Source organism: Nerophis ophidion, linkage group LG21 (genome assembly GCF_033978795.1).
Source record: "Nerophis ophidion isolate RoL-2023_Sa linkage group LG21, RoL_Noph_v1.0, whole genome shotgun sequence".
NCBI lineage: Eukaryota > Metazoa > Chordata > Actinopteri > Syngnathiformes > Syngnathidae > Nerophis > Nerophis ophidion.
This window is the reverse complement of record NC_084631.1, coordinates 41,437,216-41,445,191: the sequence shown is the minus strand read 5'-3', so window position 1 is coordinate 41,445,191 and position 7,976 is coordinate 41,437,216.

The following is a 7,976-nucleotide window of genomic DNA, read 5'->3' as shown; positions in this document are numbered from 1 at the left end:
CACACTAATACACCTGCACAGGTGTGACATGCACACACTGATACACCTGCACAGGTGTGACATGCACACACTGATACACCTGCACAGGTGTGACTTATACGCACTAATACACTTGCACACACACTAATACACCTGCACAGGTGTTCCATGCACGCACTAACACACCTGCACACACTAATACACCTGCACAGGTATGACATATACGCACTAATACACCTGCACAGGTGTGACATGCACGCACTAATACACCTGCACAGGTGTGACATGCACACACTAATACACCTGCACAGGTGTGACGTTCACGCACTAATACACCTGCACAGGTATGACATATACGCATTAATACACCTGCACAGGTGTGACATGCACGCACTAATACACCTGCACAGGTGTGACATGCACTCACTAATACACCTGCACAGATGTGACATGCACACACTAATACACCTGCACAGGTGTGACATGCACACACTAATACACCTGCACACACTGATACACCTGCACAGGATGGGACGTGCACGCACTAATACACCTGCACAGGTGTGATTTATACGCACTAATACAACTGCACACACACTAATACACCTGCACAGGTGTGACATGCACGCACTAATACACCTGCACACACAAATACACCTGCACAGGTGTGACATGCACGCACTAATACACTTGCACAGGTGTGACATGCATGCACTAATACACCTGCACACACTAATACACCTGCACAGGTGTGACATGCACACACTGATACACCTGCACAGGTGTGACATGCACACACTGATACACCTGCACAGGTGTGACTTATACGCACTAATACACCTGCACACACACTAATACACCTGCACAGGTGTTCCATGCACGCACTAACACACCTGCACACACTAATACACCTGCACAGGTATGACATATACGCACTAATACACCTGCACAGGTGTGACATGCACGCACTAATACACCTGCACAGGTGTGACATGCACACACTAATACACCTGCACACACAAATACACCTGCACAGGTGTGACATGCACGCACTAATACACTTGCACAGGTGTGACATGCATGCACTAATACACCTGCACACACTAATACACCTGCACAGGTGTGACATGCACACACTGATACACCTGCACAGGTGTGACATGCACACACTGATACACCTGCACAGGTGTGACTTATACGCACTAATACACCTGCACACACACTAATACACCTGCACAGGTGTTCCATGCACGCACTAACACACCTGCACACACTAATACACCTGCACAGGTATGACATATACGCACTAATACACCTGCACAGGTGTGACATGCACGCACTAATACACCTGCACAGGTGTGACATGCACACACTAATACACCTGCACAGGTGTGACGTTCACGCACTAATACACCTGCACAGGTATGACATATACGCATTAATACACCTGCACAGGTGTGACGTGCACGCACTAATACACCTGCACAGGTGTGACTTATACGCACTAATACACCTGCACACACACCTGCACAGGTGTGACTTATACGCACTTAATACACCTGCACACACACTAATACACCTGCACAGGTGTGCCATGCACGCACTAATACACCTGCACAGGTGTGACATGCACGCACTAATACACCCGCACACACTAATACACCTGCACAGGTGTGACATGCACACACTGATACACCTGCACAGGATGTGACGTGCACGCACTAATACACCTGCACAGGTGTGACGTGCACGCACTAATACACCTGCACAGGTGTGACTTATACGCACTAATACACCTGCACACACACCTGCACAGGTGTGACTTATACGCACTTAATACACCTGCACACACACTAATACACCTGCACAGGTGTGCCATGCACGCACTAATACACCTGCACAGGTGTGACATGCACGCACTAATACACCCGCACACACTAATACACCTGCACAGGTGTGACATGCACACACTGATACACCTGCACAGGATGTGACGTGCACGCACTAATACACCTGCACAGGTGTGATTTATACGCACTAATACACCTGCACACACACTAATACACCTGCACAGGTGTGCCATGCACCACTAATACACCTGCACACACACTAATACACCTGCACAGGTGTGACATGCACGCACTAATACACCTGCACACACAAATACACCTGCACAGGTGTGACATGCACGCACTAATACACCCGCACACACTAATACACCTGCACAGGTGTGACGTGCACGCACTAATACACCCGCACACACTAATACACTTGCACAGGTGTGACATACACGCACTAATACACCTGCACAGGTGTGACATGCACGCACTAATACACCTGCACAGGTGTGACATGCACACACTGATACACCTGCACAGGTGTGACGTGCACGCACTAATACACCTGCACAGGTGTGACTTATACGCACTAATACACCTGCACACACACTAATACACCTGCACAGGTGTGCCATGCACGCACTAACACACCTGCACACACTAATACACCTGCACAGGTATGACATATACGCACTAATACACCTGCACCAGTGTGACATACACGCACTAATACACCTGCACAGGTGTGACATATACGCACTAATACACCTGCTCCAGTGTGACATACACGCACTAATACACCTGCACAGGTGTGACGTGCACGCACTAATACACCTGCACAGGTGTGACATATACGCACTAATACACCTGCACCAGTGTGACATACACGCACCAATACACCTGCACAGGTGTGACATATACGCACTAATACACCTGCACAGGTGTGACGTGCACGCACTAATACACCTGCACACACTAATACACTTGCACACACTAATACACCTGCACAGGTGTGACGTGCACGCACTAATACACCTGCACAGGTGTGACGTGCCGTCGCATCATTTAAATACACTAATGAGTGTTAATGGACCACGTTGAAAAGAAACATTAACATTGAAAAGTTGGAATATTTCCCAGAAATAATCAAAAAAAATATTTAAATACTTTGTTAGCACTAATAAGTATTATTGGGCCATTATGTAAGGGAAAAAAGAAATCTTATGATGAGCCGTAGACAATAATTCTTATGTTTCACAAAAATAATTTCAAAATGTTACAGGAAAACGTAATATTTCACAAAAATAATGTCTAAATATATATTTAAATACTCTTTGCTGGCACTAATAAGTATTATTGAGCACTGATGTAAAGAAACAAATAAAACATACTGTGAGAAGTAGACAAGAAAAGTTATATTTCACAAAAAATAGCAAAATGTTACAAGAAAAAGTTGGAATATTTCACAGAAATAATGTCAAAAATATATTTAAATACTCTTTGCTGGCACTAATAAGTATTATTGGGCTATGATGTGAAGAAATAAACAAAAAAATACTGTAAGTAAACAAGAGAAGTTATATTTCACAAAAAATATCAAAATGTTACAAGAAAAAGTTGTAATATTTCGCAACAATAATGTCAAAAATATTTTTAAATACTCTTTGCTTGCACTAATAAGTATTATTGAGCCATGATGTAAACAAATAAACAAAAAAATACTGTAAGTAAACAAGAGAAGTTATATTTCACAAAAATATCAAAATGTTACAAGAAAAAGTTGGAATATTTCAAAGAACTAATGTCAAAAATATATTTAAATACTCTTTGCTTGCACTAATAAGTATCATTGGGCCATGATATAAAGAAATAAACAAAAAAAATACTGTAAGTAAACAACAAAAGTTATATTTCGCAAAAATATCAAAATGTTACAATAAAAAGTTGGAATATTTCACAGAAATAATGTCAAAAATATATTCAAATACTCTTGGCTGGCACTAATAAGTATTATTGGGCCATGATATGAAGAAATAAACAAAAAAATACTGTAAGTAGACAAGAAAGATTATATTTCGCAAAAATATCAAAATGTTACAAGAAAAAGTTGGAATATTTCACAAAAATATATTCAAATACTCTTTGCTGGCACTAATAAGTATTATTGGGCCATGATGTAAAGAAATAAACAAAAAAATACTGTAAGTAAACAAGAAAAGTTATATTTCGCAAAAAATAATATTAAAATGTTACAAGAAAAAGTTGGAATATTTCAAAGAAATAATGTCAAAAATATATTTAAATACTCTTTGCTTGCACTAATAAGTATTATTGGGCCATGATGTAAACAAACAAAAATTACTGTAAGTAGACCAGAAAAGTTATATTTCACAAAAATAATATCAAAATGTTACAAGAAAAAGTTGGAATATTTCACAGGAATAATGTCAAAAATATATTTAAATACTCTTTGCTTGCACTGATAAGTATTATTGGGCCATGATATAAAGAAACGATCAAAAAATACTGTGAGACGTAGACAAGAAAAGTTGTATTTCACAAAAATAAAATCAAAATGTTACATGTTGGGGCGGTATAGCTCGGTTGGTAGAGCGGCTGTGCCAGCAACTTGAGGGTTCCAGGTTCAATCCCTGCTTCTGCCATCCTAGTCACTGCCGTTGTGTCCTTGGGCAAGACACTTGACCCACCTGCTCCCAGTGCCACCCACACTGCTTTAAATATGTAACTTAGATATTGGGTGTCACTATGTAAAGCGCTTTGAGTCACTAGAGAAAAGCCCTATATAAATATAATTCACTTCACTACAAGAATAAGTTGGAATATTTAAACAAAAATAATGTCAAATATATATTCAAATACTCTTCACTCGTACTAATACGTATTATTTGACCATGATGTAAAAAAAACAAAAAATCTTGTAAATAGACCAGAAAAATTATATTTCACAAAAAAAATATCAAAATGTTACAAGAAAAAGTTGGAATATTTCCCAGAAATCATGTCATAATATATTTAAATACTCTTTGCTGGCACTTATATGTATTACTGGGCCATGATGTAAAGAAAAACAATTAAAACATACTGTGAGAAGTAGACAAAAAGTTGTAGTTCACAAAAATATCAAAATGTTACCAGAAAAAGTTGGAATATTTCCCAGAAATCATGTCATAATATATTTAAATACTCTTTGCTGGCACTTATATGTATTACTGGGCCATGATGTAAAGAAAAACCATTAAAACATACTGTGAGAAGTAGACAAAAAGTTGTAGTTCACAAAAATATCAAAATGTTACAAGAAAACGTTGGAATATTTTGAGAGTACTGTGGCAAAAAGTTACAATTACTAGGATGAAGTCAATATATGAATATTATCACCACTTTATACTCGTAATATGAAAAAAATCTGGCTTTTTATCGTAATATAACTTTCTTCCAGAGATTACTCTTCCAATCAAAGTATTGTAGTAGCAGCAGGTGGTGTAGATGTCCACTAAGTATAGTAGTAGTAGCAGCAGGTGGTGAAGAAGTCCACAAGTATTGTAGTAGTAGCAGCAGGTGGTGTAGATGTCCACTAAGTATAGTAGTAGTAGCAGCAGGTGGTGTAGATGTCCACTAAGTATAGTAGTAGTAGCAGCAGGTGGTGTAGATGTCCACTAAGTATAGTAGTAGTAGCAGCAGGTGGTGTAGATGTCCACTAAGTATAGTAGTAGTAGCAGCAGGTGGTGTAGATGTCCACTAAGTATAGTAGTAGTAGCAGCAGGTGGTGTAGATGTCCACAAGTATTGTAGTAGTAGCAGCAGGTGGTGAAGATGTCCACTAAGTATAGTAGTAGTAGCAGCAGGTGGTGTAGATGTCCACAAGTATTGTAGTAGTAGCAGCAGGTGGTGAAGATGTCCACTAAGTATAGTAGTAGTAGCAGCAGGTGGTGTAGATGTCCACAAGTATTGTAGTAGTAGCAGCAGGTGGTGAAGATGTCCACTAAGTATAGTAGTAGTAGCAGCAGGTGGTGTAGATGTCCACAAGTATTGTAGTAGTAGCAGCAGGTGGTGTAGATGTCCACTAAGTATAGTAGTAGTAGCAGCAGGTGGTGTAGATGTCCACTAAGTATAGTAGTAGTAGCAGCAGGTGGTGTAGATGTCCACTAAGTATAGTAGTAGTAGCAGCAGGTGGTGTAGATGTCCACTAAGTATAGTAGTAGTAGCAGCAGGTGGTGAAGAAGTCCACAAGTATTGTAGTAGTAGCAGCAGGTGGTGTAGATGTCCACTAAGTATAGTAGTAGTAGCAGCAGGTGGTGTAGATGTCCACTAAGTATAGTAGTAGTAGCAGCAGGTGGTGTAGATGTCCACTAAGTATAGTAGTAGTAGCAGCAGGTGGTGTAGATGTCCACTAAGTATAGTAGTAGTAGCAGCAGGTGGTGTAGATGTCCACTAAGTATAGTAGTAGTAGCAGCAGGTGGTGTAGATGTCCACAAGTATTGTAGTAGTAGCAGCAGGTGGTGAAGATGTCCACTAAGTATAGTAGTAGTAGCAGCAGGTGGTGTAGATGTCCACAAGTATTGTAGTAGTAGCAGCAGGTGGTGAAGATGTCCACTAAGTATAGTAGTAGTAGCAGCAGGTGGTGTAGATGTCCACAAGTATTGTAGTAGTAGCAGCAGGTGGTGAAGATGTCCACTAAGTATAGTAGTAGTAGCAGCAGGTGGTGTAGATGTCCACAAGTATTGTAGTAGTAGCAGCAGGTGGTGTAGATGTCCACTAAGTATAGTAGTAGTAGCAGCAGGTGGTGTAGATGTCCACTAAGTATAGTAGTAGTAGCAGCAGGTGGTGAAGATGTCCACTAAGTATAGTAGTAGTAGTAGCAGGTGGTGTAGATGTCCACTAAGTATAGTAGTAGTAGCAGCAGGTGGTGTAGATGTCCACAAGTATTGTAGTAGTAGCAGCAGGTGGTGTAGATGTCCACTAAGTATAGTAGTAGTAGTAGCAGGTGGTGTAGATGTCCACTAAGTATAGTAGTAGTAGCAGCAGGTGGTGAAGATGTCCACTAAGTATAGTAGTAGTAGCAGCAGGTGGTGTAGATGTCCACTAAGTATAGTAGTAGTAGCAGCAGGTGGTGAAGATGTCCACTAAGTATAGTAGTAGTAGTAGCAGGTGGTGAAGATGTCCACTAAGTATAGTAGTAGTAGTAGGAGGTGGTGAAGATGTCCACTAAGTATAGTAGTAGTAGTAGCAGGTGGTGTAGATGTCCACTAAGTATAGTAGTAGTAGTAGCAGGTGGTGAAGATGTCCACTAAGTATAGTAGTAGTAGCAGCAGGTGGTGTAGATGTCCACTAAGTATAGTAGTAGTAGCAGCAGGTGGTGTAGATGTCCACTAAGTATAGTAGTAGTAGTAGCAGGTGGTGAAGATGTCCACTAAGTATAGTAGTAGTAGCAGCAGGTGGTGTAGATGTCCACTAAGTATAGTAGTAGTAGCAGGTGGTGTAGATGTCCACTAAGTATAGTAGTAGTAGTAGCAGGTGGTGTAGATGTCCACTAAGTATAGTAGTAGTAGCAGCAGGTGGTGTAGATGTCCACTAAGTATAGTAGTAGTAGTAGCAGGTGGTGAAGATGTCCACTAAGTATAGTAGTAGTAGTAGCAGGTGGTGAAGATGTCCACTAAGTATAGTAGTAGTAGCAGCAGGTGGTGTAGATGTCCACTAAGTATAGTAGTAGTAGCAGCAGGTGGTGTAGATGTCCACTAAGTATAGTAGTAGTAGTAGCAGGTGGTGAAGATGTCCACTAAGTATAGTAGTAGTAGCAGCAGGTGGTGTAGATGTCCACTAAGTATAGTAGTAGTAGCAGGTGGTGTAGATGTCCACTAAGTATAGTAGTAGTAGTAGCAGGTGGTGTAGATGTCCACTAAGTATAGTAGTAGTAGCAGCAGGTGGTGTAGATGTCCACTAAGTATAGTAGTAGTAGTAGCAGGTGGTGAAGATGTCCACTAAGTATAGTAGTAGTAGCAGCAGGTGGTGAAGATGTCCACTAAGTATAGTAGTAGTAGTAGCAGGTGGTGAAGATGTCCACTAAGTATAGTAGTAGTAGCAGCAGGTGGTGTAGATGTCCACTAAGTATAGTAGTAGTAGCAGCAGGTGGTGAAGATGT